The sequence below is a fragment of the Stegodyphus dumicola genome, chromosome 7, assembly GCF_044657685.1.
Source record: "Stegodyphus dumicola isolate Sdum_Otavi_A_Nest chromosome 7, ASM4465768v1".
NCBI lineage: Eukaryota > Metazoa > Arthropoda > Arachnida > Araneae > Eresidae > Stegodyphus > Stegodyphus dumicola.
Genome location: NC_140774.1, coordinates 48,557,590 through 48,581,266, shown reverse-complemented (window position 1 = coordinate 48,581,266; position 23,677 = coordinate 48,557,590). Strand labels below are relative to the sequence as shown.

General features: G+C 31.5%; 1 long non-coding RNA gene across 12 annotated transcripts in view; it reads left to right on the top strand.

Moving 5' to 3' along the window:
• Nucleotides 1–23,677, top strand: part of LOC118195471 (uncharacterized) — a 149,580-nt gene that overhangs the window by 21,079 nt on the left and 104,824 nt on the right. For 4 of the 12 annotated variants that reach the window (XR_015041988.1, XR_015041997.1, XR_015041996.1 and 1 more), the window contains exon 1: nt 17,395–17,558. This is a non-coding gene — a long non-coding RNA (uncharacterized LOC118195471). Of the gene's footprint in view, nt 1–8,344; nt 8,448–17,394; nt 17,559–23,677 lie in introns of those variants that run through there. The other 8 variants (XR_015041994.1, XR_015041989.1, XR_015041995.1 and 5 more) reach the window with 6 other exon arrangements.

Below are 23,677 nucleotides of genomic sequence, written 5' to 3'. Positions count from 1 at the left end.
TTCTTATCTATAGTGTATTTACCTACTGATGCATCACTTGAAACCGCAGTACTGGAACAGATAATTTGTTCGGTGTATAGATGTTAAAGACTGTCCTGATTTAGTCAAAGCTGCGATAACGTGACTAAAGTTTCTGGTTAAATAAAATAAATCATCCATAAACAATGTAAGAAAACAGCTCATTATATGCCTTTCTTTTTAATTTGAAATACCCCTGATCAATATTATCTGCAAGCTGCATTATGTCTTAATTTGGTAAAAAGAATTTATAGTTTTTAGGCCAAACGGGCGTTAGTCCAGAAAGGCTATTAGTCTACAAACGGCATTTTGCGTCGAATCACTTTAAATATCCGAATCACCTTTCAAATTGTCGCCACCAAACATTATCACCCCTGCATTATATTTTAAGAAACTAAATAATTAGAATCTACATGAATTTAAAGATATTTCTCGAATTGTGAAGAAGCAACGTACCTAGAGTCATCAAATTATGAATAACATAGTCTTTCACCTGAACAGTGGTCCTGGAAGACAGAATTTGGAATTTGTTTTATTGTCTATTTCATACTTGTAAATCTTTAATGACTTTCTGATTAAAAACTCAACGATTTCAAAGCAAACAGTGGCAACACTGCAGGGAATAGAACATTTTTTATCTCTAGCGAGCGAGACTGTCTATCACAAATTCTAAAGATATGCTGTTTTTAAATATTTTTTGCACAATGGCGTTATCCCAAATGCTCTGGAAACTTCTATATGTCTGTAAATAATAATAATAATAATAATAATAATAATAATAAAGTCCGTTTGGATGAAATATCAAATCTGAAAGCTTTCAGATTTGATTTATATATATTTTTGTTTGTTTTTTTATATGCTGTATATAAAAATATACTGTAGATTTTTTAGCCCAAAAGGGCAGTTTGCCCAGAACGTCTATTAATTTTGTTTTGTTCTTTTGCATTGGTTCACTATAAACGGCGTTTCACTTTTCAAATTGTTGCCATCAAATATTAGAGTCCTGCATTATATTTAAAGAAAGTAAATAATATAGAATCTGCATGAATGTATATATCTCGCACTGTGAAAAATCAACGGTACCTAGAGACATCAGATTTTTAATAACGTAGTCCTCTACTCGAATATAGGCATCTACAAATCCAAATTTGAAATTTGCAGTTTGTTTTATTATTTATTTCATATTCTGTAAAACTTTAAGGAATTTTTGATAGACAAACTCAACGATTTCAAAGCAAGCAATGGCAACATTGTTAAGGGGGGAAAAAAAGCATTTTTATCTACATCGTGAGAGACTATGCATCAGAAATTCTGAAGATATGCTTTTTAAAAATTATTTTACGATATTACTGTTGAATTGAATTTTATGGTTTAAATGCAAAGAATGTGATATTTAATAAGTAAAGGTAACACACAAATCGTTAAGAAAAGACCTCTTTTAGGCTTAATATAAAATATGAAAGCTTCCGGATTTTTGTTTTTTTACTTTATTTAAGGCTCGAAACCAAACGACACGTTAGATAAACTTAAATATTTTTTTTAGGAAAAATTATCTGCAAAAGTCTTCCGGGGGGGGGGGAATGCTACGCATTCAAGTTGGACAACGAAAATCAGGACATAGTTGTTCTCGTTTGTAGACGAAGTTTCACTATATATTAAGTTTGACTTATTATGATTTTAAGAAAAAAATATTTTAATTTTATTTAAATACATAAATTATAAGCAGTTACTATTTTTAAGATAGAAAGGAGGAGTAACCAATGTTAGAATGATGCGGTAATGCCCTATTCAATACAATATAATTAAAAATATATTATACTAGCAGCTACGCAGCCAGCCTTCGTCTGGCTTTTAAATGTGCTGGAAAAGTGCCTGAAGGGAACACCAAACGTTAAATTTAAAATCTGAGCAGAATTTTACTCTGCAGAAAAACTTCATTAAAAAAAATTATTACGTATAACAAAATTACAATGAAATAAGCAATATCCCTTAATACAAATATTAATTATCCTAATAAATAAATTAACCAATTTCCCATTGCCTTCTCTCAACAGACGTCCGATATCCAAGAGAAATATTAAATTTAAAAACTGCACAGAGTTATAGCCGCCATTTTTCCAAGAGTCAACAGTGCTGATTTTCAGCAGTCCAGTATACAATTGAATGAAAAATTGTTCCCAAGCCCATATTTCTAAAAAAATGAAACTGTTCAAAATGATGCTATTTCATTAAAAATCTATCAACAACAATAAGAAAGGAAAATTGTTGCCAAACTCACATTTTTAAAGATGTGAGATTTAAAAAGTGTACTCGGAAGCTTCATTTAAATTTTTTCTTAAGAAATACAAAATATTATCATTTTTTCAAAATTCTTTTTGTAAAAGCAGTCGCAAGGATGGAAGTTTAACGTGTCCAAAAATCAAATAAAAATAAACTGTTCATTTTTAAAAAATAAACCTTTTTAGACAAAATCCCGATGAAAAGGTGTTAAGCTCACTTTATTAAATAAATTCGTATTTAATCGATTTATTTAAACACGAAATTTATTTTAAGTTCGTAAAATAGCTAAGTGCCTACGTTTCATGACGATGTTAAAAGAGTGTGTAGAGTAAAATCTCGCTTTCCTATAGCCCATTATGTCTCAAAATGACGCGATTTCTTCACAAATTCACGGAATTTTATTCCCGTAAACTCTGAACGAGTCCATTTTCGAATTGTCCCCCTTTAACGTCCCCCCGTATCACACGGCGTTTGTTTCACACGAACAACTGTTTCGGACAATTTTTCTGCCTGGTTTACTATTGAAAGAAAGACGTGCTACTTTTTCCTTCCTTTCGTAAAAAGTTGCAAGTTGTTCGTTTTCAACCAATCAGCTTGTCGAATGCTGTTAGCTTGTTTGTAATTGGAGAACCAGTTTTCCCTGTGTTAAGCCCAAAGCGATCTGTGGTGATTGGCTGTTGTGACAAAGCAGAAAAATTGTTCCAAACAGTTGTTCTTTCGAAACAAACCGACGTGTGATAGCAGCCTTTAATAACAGTCGCATTTTCCCTTGTGGGGCGTAGGCCCCACGTTGGGAAACACTGCTTTAGGCCCTACAAGTAACGCCCCAGTACAATAGAATTAGAATCTTTAGAATTCCCCACCACCATGGTCCATTAGAACAAATTATTGAGTCTGAATGCAAGAAGCATGATGGGCTTTGTTAGGGAATGAGACTCACTCCACTCCCGCTGTGCTATCCCTTTGGGAGTTCAAAGGAATTTTATTTTTGTATTTTTGGGTTTGAACAGCGTATCACTATTGTTCACATTACTCCCGATGTTCAATCATATCTAAACTCCAATAAGAGTAAAATATTTGCCACCTGTATAGTATTATTTTGGCACATTTGAACTCTGTCACTTTTTATGCAATTGCACTAAATTCGGTTTAAGAGTATTTCCTTATCTCGCATATCCTCATTCAATGCTTTATTTTTATTAAGTATGTACACTGCGCAAAAAAAAGGGGGAGACTATATCTCCCGGTCTATTGGGCCGATCGACGAAATTCAACTTGACATTTTTCATATCTCGAAAGCGCGATTTAGGATAGGTATTAGATTTATATATAGCATTGTTCTAATATAGGTACTTTGGCAGAAAATCAGACTTTTTCTGTAATAACATATTGATTTTTTTTTTTTTTTTTTTTTAAATATTTCAGTTTTACAACTCAAATTACGCCAAACTACCGAGTTTTGTAAAAATAGCACGGTAGTTTTTAAAAAATCAACTCTCAAAATGTTAGCTCCTCAATGTTAATTGAGTTTGGTATATAATCATTAATCTCTCTTTTTTTTAATTAAACTTATTTGATTCTTTCTTTCACATTTCGAAATTCAGGTTCATTCCCAATAAAATTCACGCGTTTTTTATGCTTTATTTTTAAATAATTTTATAAATTTTTCAAAAAAATTTTGAATTGTAACCTATAAAATTTTTTACCATCTTAAAGTAGACTTATTTCTGAGCATACCTGCAAAAAATTAAAGTTTTTTATTCAAAATTCATTATTTTTAGTAAATTTATTTAAATTAATTCAGAAAAGAAGAAAGAAATGCTAAAATCTTTTCCGATAAGCGCACTAAATTTTCTTTGCGAAAACGAACATTTTTCAGGGGCCGAAGTCAGTTTCTTTCTTTATTCTTACTCATTGTCACTGCTGAAAATATTCTTTTATTGCTGGTGATGAATGAGAAAACACAATACGGATTCCATTAATATTTTTAAATTAGAGAAATGTATCCTTCTGTTGTATTCTTTCGCTTCAAACATTTAATTCTAAAGAGCCCTAAATTCTTGCGCTTTTTTCACTGCCTCCCCCCAAATATCGTTAGATGTGATTTTCTTAATAGCTGTTTTTCTTGATCATGAGAAACAAATGACATTATAATGCAAAAACAGTGTTATTTGCACATTTTAGATTTCAACCTTTTAATAACTTTTAATACTGAATCTTGGAAATTTATTCGTTTTCAAGCTTGTTAAGAGTTTAACATAGAATAGACTATTTCGCCTTAAAGCGCCTTCATGCCTCTTCTGAATTCTCGACTAAACTTATTTCAGAAAGTTTTTAATAGCGTCGTTAGATACTATATGCTTTTTGTGTCTGAAAACTCTGCCGGCTGCATTTATTTTATCAGTTGATGTTATTCTGTAGATTTTTAGTTAAGATTTCAGAAAACATTTCATGTTAATTTTCATTTCATTCCCTCCAAATTCAATTGGAAGGGATATTAAGTCAAAAGCAGTAATCTAAATTCAAAGTTGCTACTTTTGATTGGGTGACTTTTAAAAAGAGAAAATGAGCTTTAACTAAGAAATATATAGTGCTGTTGAAACTGATAAGCATCTAATACAAAATGTGTATGTTTCACTATCTCTGAGAAGAATAATTTTAAATAAATACTAATTAAGAGTTACAAAATATTAAAAAGAAAAGAAATAAAATCTGAAAGGTTTAAATTTTAAATTACGTCCAAAAGGGCGTTTTTTTTTTTTTTTTTTTTTTTTTTTTTTTTTTTTTTAACATTTTGTGCGTTATCTTTACTCATTAAATACCATGTTCTACGGACTCAAAAAATAAAATTCATAAAATTCAGTTCAACAGCAATATCGCAAAATAATTTTAAAATGAGCATATATTTAAAATTTCCAATCCAGAGGCTCGCGCGCTGGATATAATCTTTTTTTTTTTTTTTTTTCTGTACAATGTTGCCATTGCTCGCTTTGAAATCGTTGAGTTTGTTAATCAAAAATTCGTTGAAGTGTTACAAAATATGAAATCGATAATAGAACAAATTTCAAATTCAACTTTTGGCTTCCACATGCCCATATTCTATGGAAGATTTCGTTATTCAAATGTTGAAGACTCTAGGTACCGTAGTTTTATCACAGTGCGAGAAACATACATACATCATGCAGATTCTTCATTATTTAATTTCTTTAAATATAATACAGGGCGGTAATATTTGGTGGTAATAATTTAAAAAGTGAACAACATTTATCGTGAATCGATGCAAAATGCCAAAACGAAAATAATAGTCCTTCTGAGCAAATTACCCTTTGGACTAATACTTTCTCTTTATCTTAAGCTACCTTAAGGTTAATTAAGACACAATAACACGCCGAATAAATACTAATTCAGAAGTCAAACAACAAAAGTCAGCGTTAATTTACAAATCAAACAACAAAAGTCAGCGTTAATTTACAAATCAAACAACAAAAGTCAGCGTTAATTTACAAAATTTTCACAGGACTAGTTTCGATGGTTTTACCGAACCATCATCTTCAGCTGCAAAACCGATTTGCGGTTTTGCAGCTGAAGATGATGGTTCGGTAAAACCATCGAAACTAGTCCTGTGAAAATTTTGTAAATTAACGCTGACTTTTGTTGTTTGACTTCTGAATTAGTACCTTAAGGTTATGAAATTTTAACGTACCTTGTAGAGAAAAGCAAATGAATAATGAATTTGAGATGTTTTCATAAAGGTGAACATCATAAAAGTGTCAATAAGTTTATGCCGCTCGGCTCGCTAAAATAGCCACACATCTCATTGAGGTGTCCCGGGGTAATGTTAACCCCACATTTGGGAAGAATATGTTATTTATTTATGAAAAAAACGCAACCTTCATATAAGTGCTGGTACCTCTACGTCCATGTACAGCTATTCAAGTATGGTTTTGGTGTGCTAGTCTCATTAAAAGAACAAACAAAAATTCGACTTGAAAAGGCAGCAAAGGTGCTCTGCGACCAAGCATTTACTCCAGGTGTAAAGATGGTAAGATTCTTCATGAAGGTTACATGAAGGTTATCTCTTCAAGTCAGAAAATATCTTCATCGAGCGGGTTAGAACACGAGGAGGAAGGGTTTGCAGTTTCCTCTAGTATCCAAAAATGAATCCTGCCTAATAAATTGCGGCCATGTTTATGAAATCAAAACGTTGCTGAAAAACAATGAAAGTACTTGTTTCTAAGCTGTTCGTTGCATTTGCTTTTATATAAAAATGTATTCAATTTACAATGAAATTCATCTGGATTATTCAATTTTTATTTCGAAGCAAGAAATATACTTCCAAAGCCAAAATTCACATATTTTTTAATATTCACATAAGTCACCTACTATCAGTAAGTTGTAAATATTAAAACAAAATAAAATATATTTATGCAAATTTAAGGATTTTCTTTATATTTGTTTCCTACTTATGAAGGCCCACCAGCGGCTGAGCGGTAAAGTCGCTGAACGCTGGTAGTTCGGACCGAGGTTCGAATCCCGCGAACGGGCTGGCTGCATGGGTGTTTTCGTGGTTTTCCCCATGTGTAACGTGTATACGAGCCAGTTTCCCTTAAAAAGTCCTCCACGAAGGCATCCCTCCCCTTAGGCAGATAGCCCTAGTGTGCTTGGCCATAATTAAATACACCAACACCTACTTATGAATTTCGATTAAAGAAATTAAGTATGTAAATTCTTGGATATAGTTTTCCAAATATTTAGTTATAGTAAATATTTAACTTACTTTTATCTTTATTTTTAATTGAAATTTATAAATGTTAAGCATAGGCACATTGTATACAAACAATTTATAACAACATAACCGTCAATCTTGAATAAATGCGCGAATTGCATTCATAACAGTTCACAAATACCTAAAAATGCATAAAAAATAATATACAAGAAGAAAAATAAGTATATTTAATACTTTTAGAATTCAGAAAAGTAGTAAAAATCAGTTTCTTTCTTGTAATGAAAATTATTGACAAATTCTTCAAAGAAGCTTTCAAATAGCACAGTTTAAATCTTAGCATATTTCACTACACGTTAAGGAACGGCGATATTAATTATAATGAGAAGTAGAAAAATAATATAATTTGATGACTATTAATTTTTTTTTAACATCTGGAACACGGGGATATTTTTAAATCGTATATTTATTAAGTTACATGAAACGTAATCCAAAGAAATTCTTTTAGACGCTTTATTCGTGAATTCATATGCAACACGATATTCCATGCTTCAAAATTTTAAAATAATAAAAGTTGCTATGAAACGAGTCACATTGTTTGGAAAAACATGGCCGCCGAGGATTCGCTTTCTGAGTTCAGTCCTTCCTCATTCTGTTCTAATCTCCTCACTTTCATAAAGAAATTTTCATGTGGAGATTTGTATGCTAGAATATTCTCGTGATGGTTACTGTTTCGGGGATTCGCATTTATGATGAAATAATTTTAGGGAGAGATATCATGAAATAGACTTCGACAATATAGTCAACGATTTTGTTAACAGTAAAGCAATAAAATTAACATTTTAGAATGTTGAAATTAAATTTTACTTCAAAAATAAACGCAGTATTTTTGCTTTTTATGTGCTTTTTATTTGTAGCATTTTTAACAAAAGCGAAAAAGCTGAGGAGTGTCCGGAGAAGTAGAAGCGCTGGTTGCGCAACTAATCAGACTGAAATTCTGAAACTTTGGGAGAAAAATTCTGTGCGAAGTTTTTTTATCATAGCAGTTATTGAACACACTTTATTAGCTCTGTTATTATTAAAATGTTAATGTACTTCATTATTTATAAATAAGAGACTTTCAATTCCAACTCTGGTATTATATCAGGAAATTAGGTTTAGAATTTGAAGCAAAGGAAGAAAAATTAAATTGGCGTTTTCATATTTTTTCAAAACTAAATAAGATTTCTCTTTTTAACTCTTAAGATTTTTATTATAACTTCTTGTTTTGAATTATTTAAAAATAAGTACTGATAAGTATTCTTTATTTGAACTTATTTCCAGCTTCCTTTTCAGGTCAGCGTATACTTCTGGTGTTTTGCTTTCTCGGCTAATTTCATATGACTAGTTATCTAGTGATCTCTGAAGGATAATATCCTAACGGCTGGTATGTTGAAAAATGAATTTATTGCTTTTGTTTTGCATACTAGTGTATGTTATTTAGGATTATATCAGTTTTATGCAATGTTTATTAAATATCATCAGTTTCTACGCCAGCAGAATAACAATTAATATTACATGTTCAATGGGAATTATTAATTCAATTAATATTACATGTTCAATGGGGTTTAAATAAGGGAAGCTCTCTGACCAGCTCCTTTTGTGGAATCTTCACTTTCCAGGAGCTTCTTAACAGCTTATGTCCTTTGTGGCACTGCATTGTCATCCATAAAAGCAAAATCGGGAACAAATTCATCCCAGAAAATGCGCACGTGACGAAGGATAATTTCATCAGTGTTACGGTCTCCGGTAAGATCGAAAATGTGGAACTCTGTTCGTTTATTTATCATAATGCCTTCCTATGCAGCATGCCAGAACCTACAGGACGGTATCTTTTCTTAATATTAGTGAGATGAAAGCATTTTCTTAGATCTCTCCATACCATCTGGCGCTGAGAATATTTATCAGACTGAAAGAGGACAAATCAAAATCTTTCAAATAATCAAAATCTTTAAATCTTTGAAACAGCGTATTTGCAACAGATGCATAATTGAAATATTGATCACAGGCCACATAAAATTTTTCGGGTGCTGCCACTTTGAGAACACTGGGATTAATATACATAAAACCATGCATATGTCGCTGCAAGTTTATCTAGGTAAATCTTTTTACTATAAAAGAATTAAAATTTTATTTCATTTGTCCAAAATACTCTCATCCTTCGATCTACTGTACAATTTATATACCGTTCTGGCAATTTTAAGCCCTTTCTTAAGCTCAATTTTTGTAATATAATTGTTTTTTTTTTTTTTTTTTTTTTATGGTAACACTTTTTAATTATATATTTTAACGGAATCTAGTTGAAAAGAATCTTTCTAGAGACTTTTGTTTCTTTAAAAGAGTTTAGTTGGCTTCCTACAACATTGGTTGCATTGACTCGCGGCTGATTTTGCTGTCCCTGAAGCTAAACTGGAAGAAATTATGGAGCTTTTAAGAGTTATCTTTTGAAATTTGTCAGTTTTTTTTTTTTTTTTTTTCTATCAACATTACATTTTACAACAGTCTATGAATAACTGACTGTGCTGAAACCTTAGGCATTATCCAGCTAATACTTTTCAAAGTTCTTATTTTGCTTCTTTGTTCTATAGACTTCTTTTCCATTAACTTTGGAATTTTAATTATTTCAAAATTTAGTGCACTGGAAATAATGAAATTAGCTTCGCATTTTCCAAAAGTATTTCCTTATTCGAACTCCATACAAACACACACAGCATAAAACAAACAACAAAAAACGAAAGATAGAGCGAGAAGCGTTATAACAAACAGAATCGTATTCAAAACAAAACAAAACCTAAGCGACCATCTTAGTTATCTGATGGAATGAAACGCTTTATCCTGAGGAATATTAAAAGACTGAGTGCTCCTAAACTTGTTGCGGAATTTCGTGAATTAATATATGGAATATGTGTAAATCCAGAAACTGTATCTGGAGGATATCAGAGGCGAGCAGCAAGAAGGAAATTTTATGTCAGTAAAAAAACCGAAAACTTCGACTCGCTTTCGCAAAAATCGATGAAACAAAAGACACCTGACTACTGGAAAAAAGTGTTGCTTGCTGTTAAAAGCAAATTTAACATCTTCGGCTCAAACAGACAAGTGCTGGTTTGGAGAAAACCCAAAGAAGAATTTCAGAAGGAAAACTTAGTACCAAATGGCAGAGGAGGATTTATGGTATGGGTATCTCTATGGTACATTCCAGTGTTGGTAATATATAGTTTATACATGGTATTACAGATCAGTATAAGTACTTTGGCATCTTGAAGCGAAAGTTGACGGCGTCAGCACAAAAACTTAATATATAAAATAGTTTTGAATTCTACCAGGACAATGATTCAAAGCATACTGGGCACAATTTTAGACTATGGCTGTTATATAAGCATCCAGAGGTAATTAGGGACCACCCCAATCGCCAGATCTTAATCCTATTGAACATATTTGGCAGGAACTGGAATCGAAAATTCGAAAACAGAGCGTGTCATTTCGGCACTAACTGAAAGCAGTGATTCAAGAGGAGGGGCATAAAATAAGTCCAAAAATAACAACAACAGAAAAAAAAAAAAAAAACTTGTGGAGTCAATGCCCAAAAGATTAAATGAAGTGATCAGGTGTAAAGGTAATTCCACAAGATATTAAGAAGCAAAAGCAATGTAAGTTTTTGTCATTTTTGGCTGTTATTAAAAGTGACCAGTTATTTTTGTGATAATGTTTTCCCCCAAAACAAACGATATTGATTCTTGAATTTAATTTTATCTTTTCGAAAATGTATTTACTATAAAAGAAATGTTAAATGTTAAATTTATATATAATCAAAATAAAAGCCTTTTTTTTTTTTTTTTTTTTTCTGTTTTAATTTATTTTAGTTTTATGTACCTTCAAAAATTCAAAGCGTTCGATCATTTTTGTGAGACACAAAATTTGCTTTCGTGCCAATACCTGCATTCAGAACATTAAGCCAAATGATATTGCTAAAAGAAGAAAAATTCATTTCGTTAACTATAGATTAATACATTTTACAATGCAATAAAAATTTTAAATTAAAAAATTTTAATTCGTCAGAATTTGAATTTTATTTTCCTTGATACAGATTCGAGAAATTATGACGGTAAAAGATTAGCTTTCTGTTTCGTTTCAACCACAATTTCATAGAAAGCTACGTTCCCGCAATGCCCCTTTTCCCATTCAAAAAAATTCTTCGAAAATAATGAATGATATAACATATTTCATACCGAAGGCGGGCAAAATTACGTAGAATATCTTAGCTTCATAGCTTCAATTTTGTTACCAAAGAGTGTGTTAATTCTTCTAACTGAATAGTTGAACCAACTCATCTGTAATATTTTCACCATAAAACAAAATCCCAAATCCACCAGCTAACTTTCAAGTAAAATGCCAGGCGCAGAGGATTTTCCAATTCGTAAACGAAGCTCTCTCCGCGTTTAGAATTCTCAAGATGAAAGCGAGGCATTCGACTAGGAAGATTCAATGTAGACGTAGAGGACTGGATGTAGAATATACGAGTAAGAAGTAGCACCGTTTCATGAGCTTGTCGCGAGAGGCCAAGTTCCGCTTTGACATGACGTCAAGGCTCAGTGTTCTTTCCCCATGCCTCCCTCCCCAACCGGTTTGGTCCAATTACATCCAATCGCTTGCGACACTAGTTCGACGCTCGATAGTCACCCTTGTGCCTACGAGAGCGAAGGAGCAGCCGAAAACTTTTTCCCACCGCAAGAACAGTGGAGCTCGATTGTCCTTGCCAGAATTATCCGCATCGTTTCTAAATTCGAATATTTTTAGCACCAGAACAAGTGTGTCGTATGTTTTTGTATTAATTTTGCTGAAAGAAAATCTGCTGTCCGAAAGAGAAAATCACACCACTAGCCAAACGCGAAGCTGACACCAGCATAAAATAATTTTGCGGAATGAGGCGTTTGAGAGGAAAAGGGTGAAGCGTCGCAGTTAAAGAGTTTACAGTTAAAAATAAAGCGGAAATTCGAAAAATTTAGAATTCCGCAAAGATTTACTATGTATTTCTGAAATACTTTTAAACAAATAAATAAAGGTTTAACATGCAAATATAAGTCACATCTTTTCGTAAATGAAAATAATAATACTGCTACCAGTTCATGAATCTAAATTTTTACTATTTACTAAAATTAAAATTCAGTTCAATTGGAATTCCATTTTGAGGTATACATATACCTTTAAAACGCCAATATTAGTCAAATTATGTAATATTAAACTGCCCCTCCCCCCTCTCTTTCTACAGTTCCGGCGGAAATTTTTTTTACCTCATTTAGAACATAAATTGCATCATTGTTCTTTCAATTTTGTCTGCGATTTGAGTTTTGTACCTACTAAATATTTACAGATAAAAATTTCTCGTTTTACATAAACAATAAAATTATGCTTTGGAACATTATAAGAAATTACTTCTTGCAACTTAATTTCTAAGTTAACTTGATTAAGTTTGGTTAACTAAGTATTTATTATGAAACTTGTGTGTTATTTCTTTGATACCTGTTTCTAGTGTAGAAAATGCTAATATATTATCTTACATATAAATGACTTCTTACCGACAAAAGTAAAAATCATTAGCAGTAAACTTCAAATTTACGTCACTTCTTTAGATCTGAAGCAGTTTATTTCATCGCAATCGATATAATATGCAAATGTTTGGTTTAAGAGCTTTTAATTATTATTTTATAATTTCTATTGCCGAAGCTTTTGTACTGCTGGACTGGATTCGGGTAAACAGATATACAGAAAATAAAAAAATAAAACAAAATTAAAAAATAAGCTGTGGTTTAAAACTCAAAAATAATTAATGAATTTAAAAAAAAAAAAAAAAAAAAAAGAATTTGTTATGCAGTTTTAAGTGCTATAAGAGATTAAATAATTATGTTTGCAAAATTCATCTACAGTTTATGTCCAGAATTATAAAAACGCGCAGCGGCTTTGATTACATTTGTAAATATTTTTTTTTAACGCAAAGGGGGGTTAAACCCAGTGGGCATTTTAACAGAATGAGTCTCAAAACGGCATTTTGCGTAGTTTCACTTTCTGCGTTGGTTCACTTTTAAAACTGTTGCCACTAAATATTGTCGCCATGTATTACATTTAAAGAAACTAAATAATGAAGAATCTCCATGAATGTTTCTTGCATTGTGAAAAAACAACGGTACCTAGAGCCATCAAATAAGCCCGAATTTTGAATTTGTTTTATTATCTATTTCAAATTTTGTAAAACTTTAACGAACCTTTGATTAACAAACTCAACAATTTCAAAGCGAGCAATGGCAACACTGTACGGGAAAAAAAAAAAATTGTCTCCAACTCGTGAGACTGTGTATCGAAAATTCTAAACATATGCTGTTTTTAAATATTTTGTGATTATGTTGTTGAATTTTTTGTAGTTCAAGTACGAAGAACGTGATATTTAATAAATAAAGGTAACCCATGGAGAACGATTTGTTTCCCCTTTAAAGTGAGAGTTCTTAGGAATTTTTGACATTGCAAAATTTCAGATGTTAATGGGTGTTCAAGTTCAATAGAACTAATTGATTGAATGGCTGCGTGAGGATCAGAAAAAATGACTGCCTTTGCATACTTGTATTGGATAGCTAATAAATGCTTTAGGGCTCTATATATGGCTACTACTTCACCGTCAAAGAAGGTACAATATATCCTGCAGGGGCATAAAAAGAAAAAAGGATTTGAAAACACACCAGACCTAACTATAACAGTCAAGCTGAGAACCATCAGTAAAAATGGGGAACCACTGAATAGGTGGATATCTAGCCGCAATGGGGGGTCTTCAAAACGAGACATTTCCAAACGCTTGGTACAACATCTCTCTTTCTTTGGATGTTTTCCACTAGGTCTAGTCTTGTTTGGACATTAATCTTCCCAAAGGGTTTCTGGTTGTCAAGAGTGGTTACATATAACCTGGAATCTCAACATCTTTCTTAATGTCCAGAATGGTTTGAATGAATCCATACTGGATTTTTAATTTCCTAGGCTTAACTACGTAATCCCTCCAGTATGGATCCTCCATCCGCGACAGCGTTTCATAGAGAACCAAGGCTCTCATTTTCATAATATCCCGCAAGGATTTATTTCTGTCAATTTATAAATTTGCAAACATAATATGCCGTCAAGGGCTTGACGGTTGTGTAAGCGCACATTTTTTCTTAAAGTTATTTCTCATGTTTTGGCAATAGTACCTTTTTAGTTTATGCTTAGAATATTAAAAAGAAAGCTGGAAATGCGCCATGTTTTCGTACTGATCTGTATTGCCTGTTTTATTTTGATTACTTATTCCTTTTTTACGTTTTTTTTACTGGAGAACCGACTGACAGAATGAAATTCGGATAGACTCTCACACCATTATAGCTTAAACACTTTTGACAATGGAATTCGATTAATATATTTCGCTATTTACATGCAATGCTTTTGTTATTCGTGATATATAATCGTAGATAAATTTTGTAAAGAGAATTTTTTATCTTTTATTCCCATTAAACTTATAAGCTATTTCTCCCATCTTCTTGGCGTGCCTTCGTGGTGTGGTGGTCTGCACACTGGCCGGTATTCCAGAGGTCCGCCGTTCGATTCCCGGTGAAGGCGTTGTTAATTTTTCATCTTGCCTGCTTCCAAAAAATACCTAATGTCTCTACAAACTATGTTATAATTTTTTATCTCCTTTCAGTTAAATTTTTATGAGTTTTAAATAAAACAAATAACTTTTTTTTTTCCAATGGCAGATTGTGAACAATTACAAATGTAACCTAGTCCATTAATCTATATAAGGCCGGAGGTGATGGTCTCTTTATTATGGAGGCACCTAATAGGTGGGCCACCGTCACCTTTCCTATGAAGGGACGGTCAGTTACAACCACGCCTTCTCCGGGAGTCGAACCCAAGCCTTCGGCATCGCAGTCAGCTTCCCTGACCACTATACCGACTGGGCGGCATAAAACAAAACAAAACAAAAACAAATAACTTTTAAATATTATTAGATAAAACAAATAACTTTTATAAGTATAAAAAATTTTCATTTATTTATTTATTTATTAATTTTTATCATTTTAGTTTCAATAACACTTTGTCAATTTAATAAGTCAATTGAAAAACTGTTTTTCAACAATAAATAATCAATCACTCTTTGACATCTGAAAACTGTGTTACACAAAACAGCCCCAAAAAATTCAGCGGTTTTGAAAAAAAAAAATAAAATCTGATATAATCTTTTAAAAGTTTCTTTTTTGCTGCACTCTCAGATAGTGCAAACAATAAAATTATGAGAGTTTTGTTTGTTCGTTAAACAAAGATATGTGCAAAAAAAAAATAGTTTCGACATCAATTATAAAATATCTAAGCCCAGTTTTGAAAAAAAAAAAAAAAAAATCGCTTCAAGGCATTATGTTTTCATCCGCAATGAGAATGTGTGCAAAATCTGAGTTCCATAGCTTGTCAGGAAATAGGGTAAAAAATCGACAACAAAAACGGCCATAATGACAAACACCATGAGTAACTAAAAAGGGTGAGAAATTTGTTTCATAACCTTAGACAAATGCATTTTTAAACGTTAGAATCTTAGAGTACCAAAAAAGATTATAATATTACTTATCCCAGTAAAATTAATAAAATTATCTTTTAAAATCGAATGTTGAGGAAAATGTTCGCCGAAGAACAACCAGATTTTGTGTTCAAAACTTCGACAAATTTCTTATAAAAGATATTTTTCCACTTTATCCGATGATGCAAACAATAAATCTCTGCGGCTTTTAGCTTGTCAAACGAAGGTATGTGCAAAAAATTGTTTCAACATTAAATTTTAAAAATTGTAAATCGAATTTTGTAAAGATCATTTCACCACATTTTATCACCATCCACAAACATTGCGTATGCAAAATTTGAATTCGATAGCTTATCAGGAAGTTGTTTAGAAATCGCTGACAACTTTTGACCATGGTGAAAATTATGCATTGACTAAACTAAATAAAAGCTTATAAAAATATAAGAAATGGATATCTATTTGTTTTAAAACTAGAAAATGATTCATATATGATGTTACTGTGCAGTTTAGTAGTGGATTTCAGGGTTGCACTCAAGTTTTAAAAAAGTTGAAATTCAATCCCGAACATCAAAGGCATGGAGATATTTGGGTAATATTCCTGCAGTTTTAAATGTCATTTTGCAGCTTGCGCAGAATAGTTACATGAAAAACGCCCAGTTAAAAAACACAATGGTTATCTAAAACCGTTCGGAAACAAACACTATTTTTTTTTTTTATTTTTTTTTTTTTTTTTTTCCTAGAAAGAAATTATTTTTAAAACTAAACTATTTTGATATTTCACTAATATACATCAATAGTAAATTTTGCGTTTAAAGTTATTATTCACGTTTTTGCAACAGAAAAGTTTTAGGGTTTCATGTTTAGAAAAATTTCATGCAACTTTTTAAAAAAAATTCATAATAATAATAATCTATTTCCTGTAGAAGCGCATTTCAGTCATTATCAAGTTTACGTAATATTTTGATTAGCCGAGTTACTATGCTTTACGTATCTATAAATTTTATTAATTTGTCCCTATTTTTCATGCTGAAAATAAAGGTGATAAAGCTTTAACTTCTTCGACGTTTTCTCAAATTCTACGCTTTATTTAACTATAAAATGCGAATTAGAAATAAACTTCTAAGAATTAAAAATAAATTCCTGTTCAAAAATGTGCTGATACTTTCAAAGCTCGTAAAATGCTTTTAAATAATCACTATCAAAATAAGAAAGTAATTAATAAAAGAAGCATACCACCGCGAGAAGTAATCAAAAAGGTGTAGAGTCAGTAGGTTACGTCAAAGCAAGAATCTGAAAAAAATTCGCAGTGCCTTCACCAGCATTCGTATAGCAGGCCTCCCGATGCCAGTCGGACGTACTATACAATTAGGCAACGAAGGCAAGCGTAAAAGAAGGAGGAATAACCTAATATAGTAATTAATAAAAGAAGTATTTTAGCTTTTAAAAACAAACGTTAAGTACTTAATGTATATGTAACATAAGGAATATTTAATCTATATGATACTTGAAAATTGTATCATGAGCATCGGATTTTAAAGTATATGCAAGGAATAAAGTTACAAATTTTACAGTCAGGCAATTGTAAGGTTCTAAAAACCTATTTTATTCCTCATACTCTTGGTAAGAGATAAGAGTTCTTGCAAAACATTATTAAAATCACTCAAAATAACTTTTCAAAGAATTAACTTACACTATGCTGAGCAATGCATTTTGATAATATTGGAGATAAATGACAGAACGAATGGCAACAGTGTCTAATCATCATCGACGCAATCTTATCACAAAATGAAAACAACACGTCGATGGGATTACTCTTCGAGATGTTTCAGAAAATACAGTAGCAAAAGAACACAGTTTAGCATTGTTTAAAGTATCAGTTTTCAGGGATTATAAAAGTGAAGCTTAAAAACATTTAGCTGGGTAAGTGCTCCCCTTATGCATTTTATAATTTTTGTCGTTGAATTGTATGAAAATATAGAGAACCTTCCGATGATAGTCACGTTTAGAGGTTCTCGTTTTAGGAAATTCGGCCTCATGATTAGTTTCGTTGCATATTATTTAAGATAACGTATGTAGCTAGTGTGTATTTAACCAAAACTTGTGTTACTAATGTATTTTATATTGTTATTAACTTTCATTAGGATTAAGAATGTCCTAAAAATTTGGTTTGTGTTGAATTATTCCTCTCTCGAATAAAATGTATTTATATGGCACTGCAATATTGAATATAACATTGTGATCCAGAACATATTCGTAATTGAATATGTTCTTCATTCAAGTAAATTTTGACGACAGAAGTCATTATAAAAGAGTGGTTTTATTAAATATTCCATATTCCTATAATGGCTTAATATTGATCAGTTCATTCCCATCTGAACCTCGGAGGAAAAAATTCAGTAATCAAATTTCCAGCTAGAAATAACCTCTCATCTTATTTATAACATAATCTCTCTTACACGCTTATGCACTATCTATACCCACTTTTATAAATAAAGGAAAGCATAACTTTCGACAGTAATGACACTTTTTAACATATTTTATCATTTTAGTTTACTACTATGCGATTTATATTATTTTTACTAATAGTTATTTTAATTTGTTAGACTTTTCTGTGACTCCTTGCTGCTGTCGCGTTTCCTGGCCAGTATGTAAATGGTACAGAGTGAAAAAGAATGTGTTTAAACTCAAGCAGCGAAAACGTTAGTCAGAGCGTGTTTTCGCTATTGAGAGGTCACGTTATTATTTCAACAAGCTGTTTGAATTTTGAATCTCGGCTTCACCTTCTTACCGCTTAAGTTTTATGTCACGTAGGTTTCTGAATTAACCTGCTAGGTTAAATTAATTTGTGTTAAAAAATTTAGTTTGTTACCATTATCTTTAAGTTCCTCATCACAAGTGGATTGTAACCATGTAAAACTGTACCATTTGTAAATAACTGAGTTCAATAAAAGGGTCTTTTACACTCTTACCTAGTTGTATTCATCTTCTCAGCGACAAGTCACTAAACAGACTTTAAAGTAGGTCTAGTATCACTTAATGTTAGCAAAGAAGACAAGATCTTACAACAACGTAAGAAAACAATATTATACAGAATTTATTTAATATTATTTTAATATTTTAGTATAAAGTTTTAACTTTGCGTATTTCCAAAATGCCCTCCGAAAAAGCTGTCTCTCATCACCACCTAAAAATTTTAACCTTTGATATTATTTTATCATAATTTTAAGACTATAAAATAGCTTTTTTAATATATTCTTCATAAAAATTAAAATGTGAAATTTCATTAGCATTTAATATTAGAAGTCCACATTCAGTGTTCAGTAAACTGAAAGGAATATTACAAAAAAGCATTAAATAGATGCATTTGTCAATATGGACTATTTTGTAAAACTCTAATTACTAAGCATTAACTAACTGCAAAAAAAGAAACTTCTTGAGAGAAATATAATAGAAATTTAAAACCAATAAATACATCAATTGATTTAATTGTTTATTGCACTGCATCTGCTTTAATTTTTGATATTTATATATGTTCATTATTTATTCAATAAAGAAGATTCTTTATTGAATAAAAAATGAATGAATTTAAATTCAATTCTTTCATTTTTTATTCAATAAAGAGGAAACGTTCTTCTATTTTCTTCTTTTATATTAGATATTAAGACATATATATTATTATGTGTTATGTGCTCTGCCATTTAGCACTACACAGAAAGGGAAAGATGACCCGTGGAGGACTTTTTAAGGGAAACTGTCTCGCATCCGCGTTAAACATGGGAAAACCACCAAAAGAGTCATGCAGCCAGCCACTCACCGGAACTCGAGCCTCGAACCGAACTAACAGTGTTCAGCGTCTTTTATCGCTCGGCCGTGGCTGAGTCTGTAATAGTACATATAAAGATGGCATAAAATTTGTTAAGTCACTTGTAAGTACTGAACGCAATTGGATTCCGTCTGAAATTAATCACACGGAACTCTGATGCCTCATCTGATGATCGGATGGTGTCTGTAGACTGCGGTGTGCTAAGACAGTTGTATAGTACTAGTTGGCAAAATTGATACAAAACATGATTTGAAAATTTCAAACAATTTATTACATTTGCGATTCTTAGAGCAAGAATTCTGGCATTGTGATCATAGTCAAACAATTTTAAAGAGTCTTTACACAATTATCTAGAGCAGCGATTCTTAGCCGCTTTTACGTAGGAGAAAAATAAGTGGTATGCAAAGAAACAAAGTATTTTTAATGATTAAATTCAAAAATTAAATACCCCAACATCCTGTTTAAGTTTTTTCTCTAACACTCGTAAATTTATGAGATTTGAGCTTTGTTCAAAGTCAATAGTAATTCATAGACGAGAAAATAATTCCTTTTTATTTTCAAAAATATTCTTTTAGCCATATATATAACAAAATTTTGCCATAAATGTGTTTTTAAAAGGAGTACTAGAAATGGATGTTGTATTTAATAGGAAATAAAAATAAGTCCCTTTAAAAATAATTTCGTAAATACTAAATATATCAACTCTAAATCTTTTAGAGTTGATATATTTAGTAGCATGTATATATTTTATGTCGCCACCATTTCCGGGCTCCTATTGCTTCATTTTGAATTAGAATAATTTTTTACGTCGATTTGCTGTCTCTCCCAGCAGGTATTTTATCATCTTGTTGCTTTGTATTCCTTACTTTTCTACGCTATTTAAGAATATCGTTGTTTGTTTTGAAGAACTCGTTATATATTGTGCATTTCAGTATTTGAGAAAAAAATTATAAAACAAACCTAGATGATGGATACAGGACAATCTAGTAGCACTAAAAATATTCAAAAGAAAATATAAATTGTTTATAGAAAATGTAATGAAAGTTATTTATCATTTGAGTTTGCTTGGAATGGAGATAAAATTGACCCTCAACCTCAATATATTGTTTGCGGTGAACGTATAAAAACATCGTTTCTTAAAAGAGATCATGAATCTAAGGGTTCTAGGAACCAAACCCACAGTAATAATGCTCACAGAAAAATGCTCGCAGGTATAAATGCTCACAGGGAAAAAGCCCACACAGAAAATATGTCCACATAGAAATATGCTCACATGGAAAAAAGTTCAGATAGATATATGCTTGTAGAGACATATGGTTAATTGGAAAAGCCGGAGAGATGAAAAATGAGCAAACGCCTTCGTCGGGAATCGAACCGCGGACCTATGGAATACCGCCCCAGTGTGCAGAACCACTACACCACGAAGGCACGCTTCGAAAGCAAGACAAATACCTTATATACTCCCCTTTTTAAAGGGCGGCTGGGGTTTCTAGGGGACCCAATCGCCAAATCCTGTGAGGAGAATCCTCATCCAACACCCTTTTAGTTCGTGCGCCACTGTAGGGACATTAGGTATTTTTTTGGAGCAGGAGACTTAAAAAATGAGCAAATGCCTTCGCCGGGAAACGAAACGCGGACCTCTGAAATACCGGCCCAGTGTGCAGAACCACTACACCACGAAGGCACGCTAGGAAAGCGGGAGAAATACCTTATATGCTTAAATGGAAATAAGCCCACTGATAAATAAAATACGTAGAAATATCCTTACATTAATCAATCAATTAATTAATCGATTTGAATATCGTATACCTATTTGAATTTTTTAAAGAAAAATTATTTGATCATTTGAAAAAACTATAGGACAAATACTCATATTAACCTTTTCAGAGCCGGTATATAAAAGAATGAAAACTATAGTAAAATTTTGCATGTACTGTAATATTTTATACCTCTGCCCCCCCTGTACGACATTTTTCTCCCCTGTAACTGCCAATAGTTTATTTTTGTTTTTTATTTACTCTATGTTTGGATACTTTTGATGTGTATCTATATAGAAATTTATTTACTAAATAATATTGATTAATTGATTATATTATCTCCTAAGTTTAATTATAGGAGGATTATCTTAAAAGAGTGAATCCATACTATAAGTTATATTTTGAAAGATGTTTTGAAGTAACTTGAAAGTAAAATGTTAAAAATGTTTTAACGGGGACTGAAATTAAATCATGAATAACAAAATTTCAATTGTAAAAGGAATAAATTAAAGGCAAGAATTAAATTAAATGCATGTATGTTCTCCCCTGTAATGTAGTTATTTAAGGGTTTGTAGCTAAAAACGTTTTAGAAGACCACAGTTTTCAATCGAAGTCTGGAATCATTATGAAGACGCCTTCGAAAAATCTCCTAAAACAACAAATTATTACGAAAGCTTTCAAAAGGTACTAAATTCATTATTTAATTGTAGCCATCCTAGCATTTGGTTTTTGTTTGACGGACTGAAAAAAGATTTAGCCTCTCAAAGTTTATTACTAACTATTGTAAATACAGGGCATACTGAAGTTTAAAAAAAAAAAAAAAAAAAAAAAAAAAAAAAAAATCTGAAAGATTTAAGATTTTAAATTACGTCCAAAGGGGCGTTTTTTTAACGTTTTGTGTGTTACCTTTATTTATTAAATATCATGTTTTTTGCACTTAAACCATGAAATTCAGTTCAATAGTGATGTCGCAAAATAATTTTAAAATGACCCTATCTTTTGTATTTTCGATACACAGTTCCGCGCGCTAGAGATAAAAAGGTTTTTCCTCCCTCCGTAGAGTGTTGTCATTACTCACTTTTAAACCGTTGAGTTTGTTACTCAAAAATTCGTTAAAGTTTTACAAAGATGCAATTGATAAAAAACAAACTCCAAATTTCAAATTTGGTCTTCCACATGCCCTTAGGAAGATTACGTCATTCAAATTCGATGCCTCTAGGTACGGTTGTTTTATCACAATGCGAGAAATTACATGCAGATTTTTCATTATTTAATTTCTTCAAATATAATGCAGGACTCTAACATTTGGTGGCAATAGTTTGAAAAGTGAAACGGACATTTATAGTGATTCAACGGAAAATCGCAAAACGAAAACAATAGTCCTTCAGGGACAAAGCCCCTTTGGACTGAAACGAAAATATGAAAACTTACATTTGGTAATCACGAATCATGTAAGAAACTATGATGAAATCGATGATAAAATTAGATATTTACATATATTAGCTAATATTCAGTAAGTTTGTAAAGACATTAGGTATTTTGGAAGCAGGAGATGTGAAAAATGAGCAAAGTCTTTGCCAGAAATCGAACCATGGACCTCTGGAATACGCGCCCAGCGAACAGACCACCATACGACGAAGGCATGCTAAGAAGGTGGGAGAAATACCTTATAAGTTTATGTGAAATATACATGATTTATATATAACAAGTTATTTTACTTAATTCAAGTAAAATAATTATTTCTATTTGCTTATTCTTCTAAATGTTTATATTATGAAATGTTATATTATAAAATGTGTAACTTATACTTACTATTATTTTATTTTTTTAACAATTAAAAGTGTAATAATTTTTCTCTGTATATTCTGTTTCATTTTTCTCCCTTCCTCCTCTCTTTTTCCTAATTCAAGACGGCCCATTTGTTAATCTTATATAGCAACTAAATCTACACATAAGTTATATATATATATATACCATAGATGTTTCGGTAATTTAAATAATTTTTCTTTGACAAATTCAAATAGGTGTATGATGTTCAAATCGATTAATTTATTGATTGATTAATGTAAGGATATTTCTACGTATTTTATTTATCAGGGGGCTTATTTCATGTGAGCATATATCTATGTGAGAATTTTTCCATGTTCTATGTGAGCATATTTCTGTGTTGGCTTTTTTCCTGTTAGCATTTATACCTGTGAGCATTATTCTATGAGCATTTTTCCTGTGGGCATTTTTCCGGTCACCGAATCTAAGCATGCCAGTTTAAATGATAAATCTAAAAAACTATTGTAAGAGAAAATTATCGGAGTTAAAAAAAATAATAATAGTAAACAAGTAATGAAAAGTTTCATTACTTGAAGCGGAAAAACTTTGGAAGCTAGTTTCCTAGTAAGTCTAAGAATTTCGAAGACTGGGCAGGCTCACAAGACTGGAGGAAACCTTATATTACCAGCAGC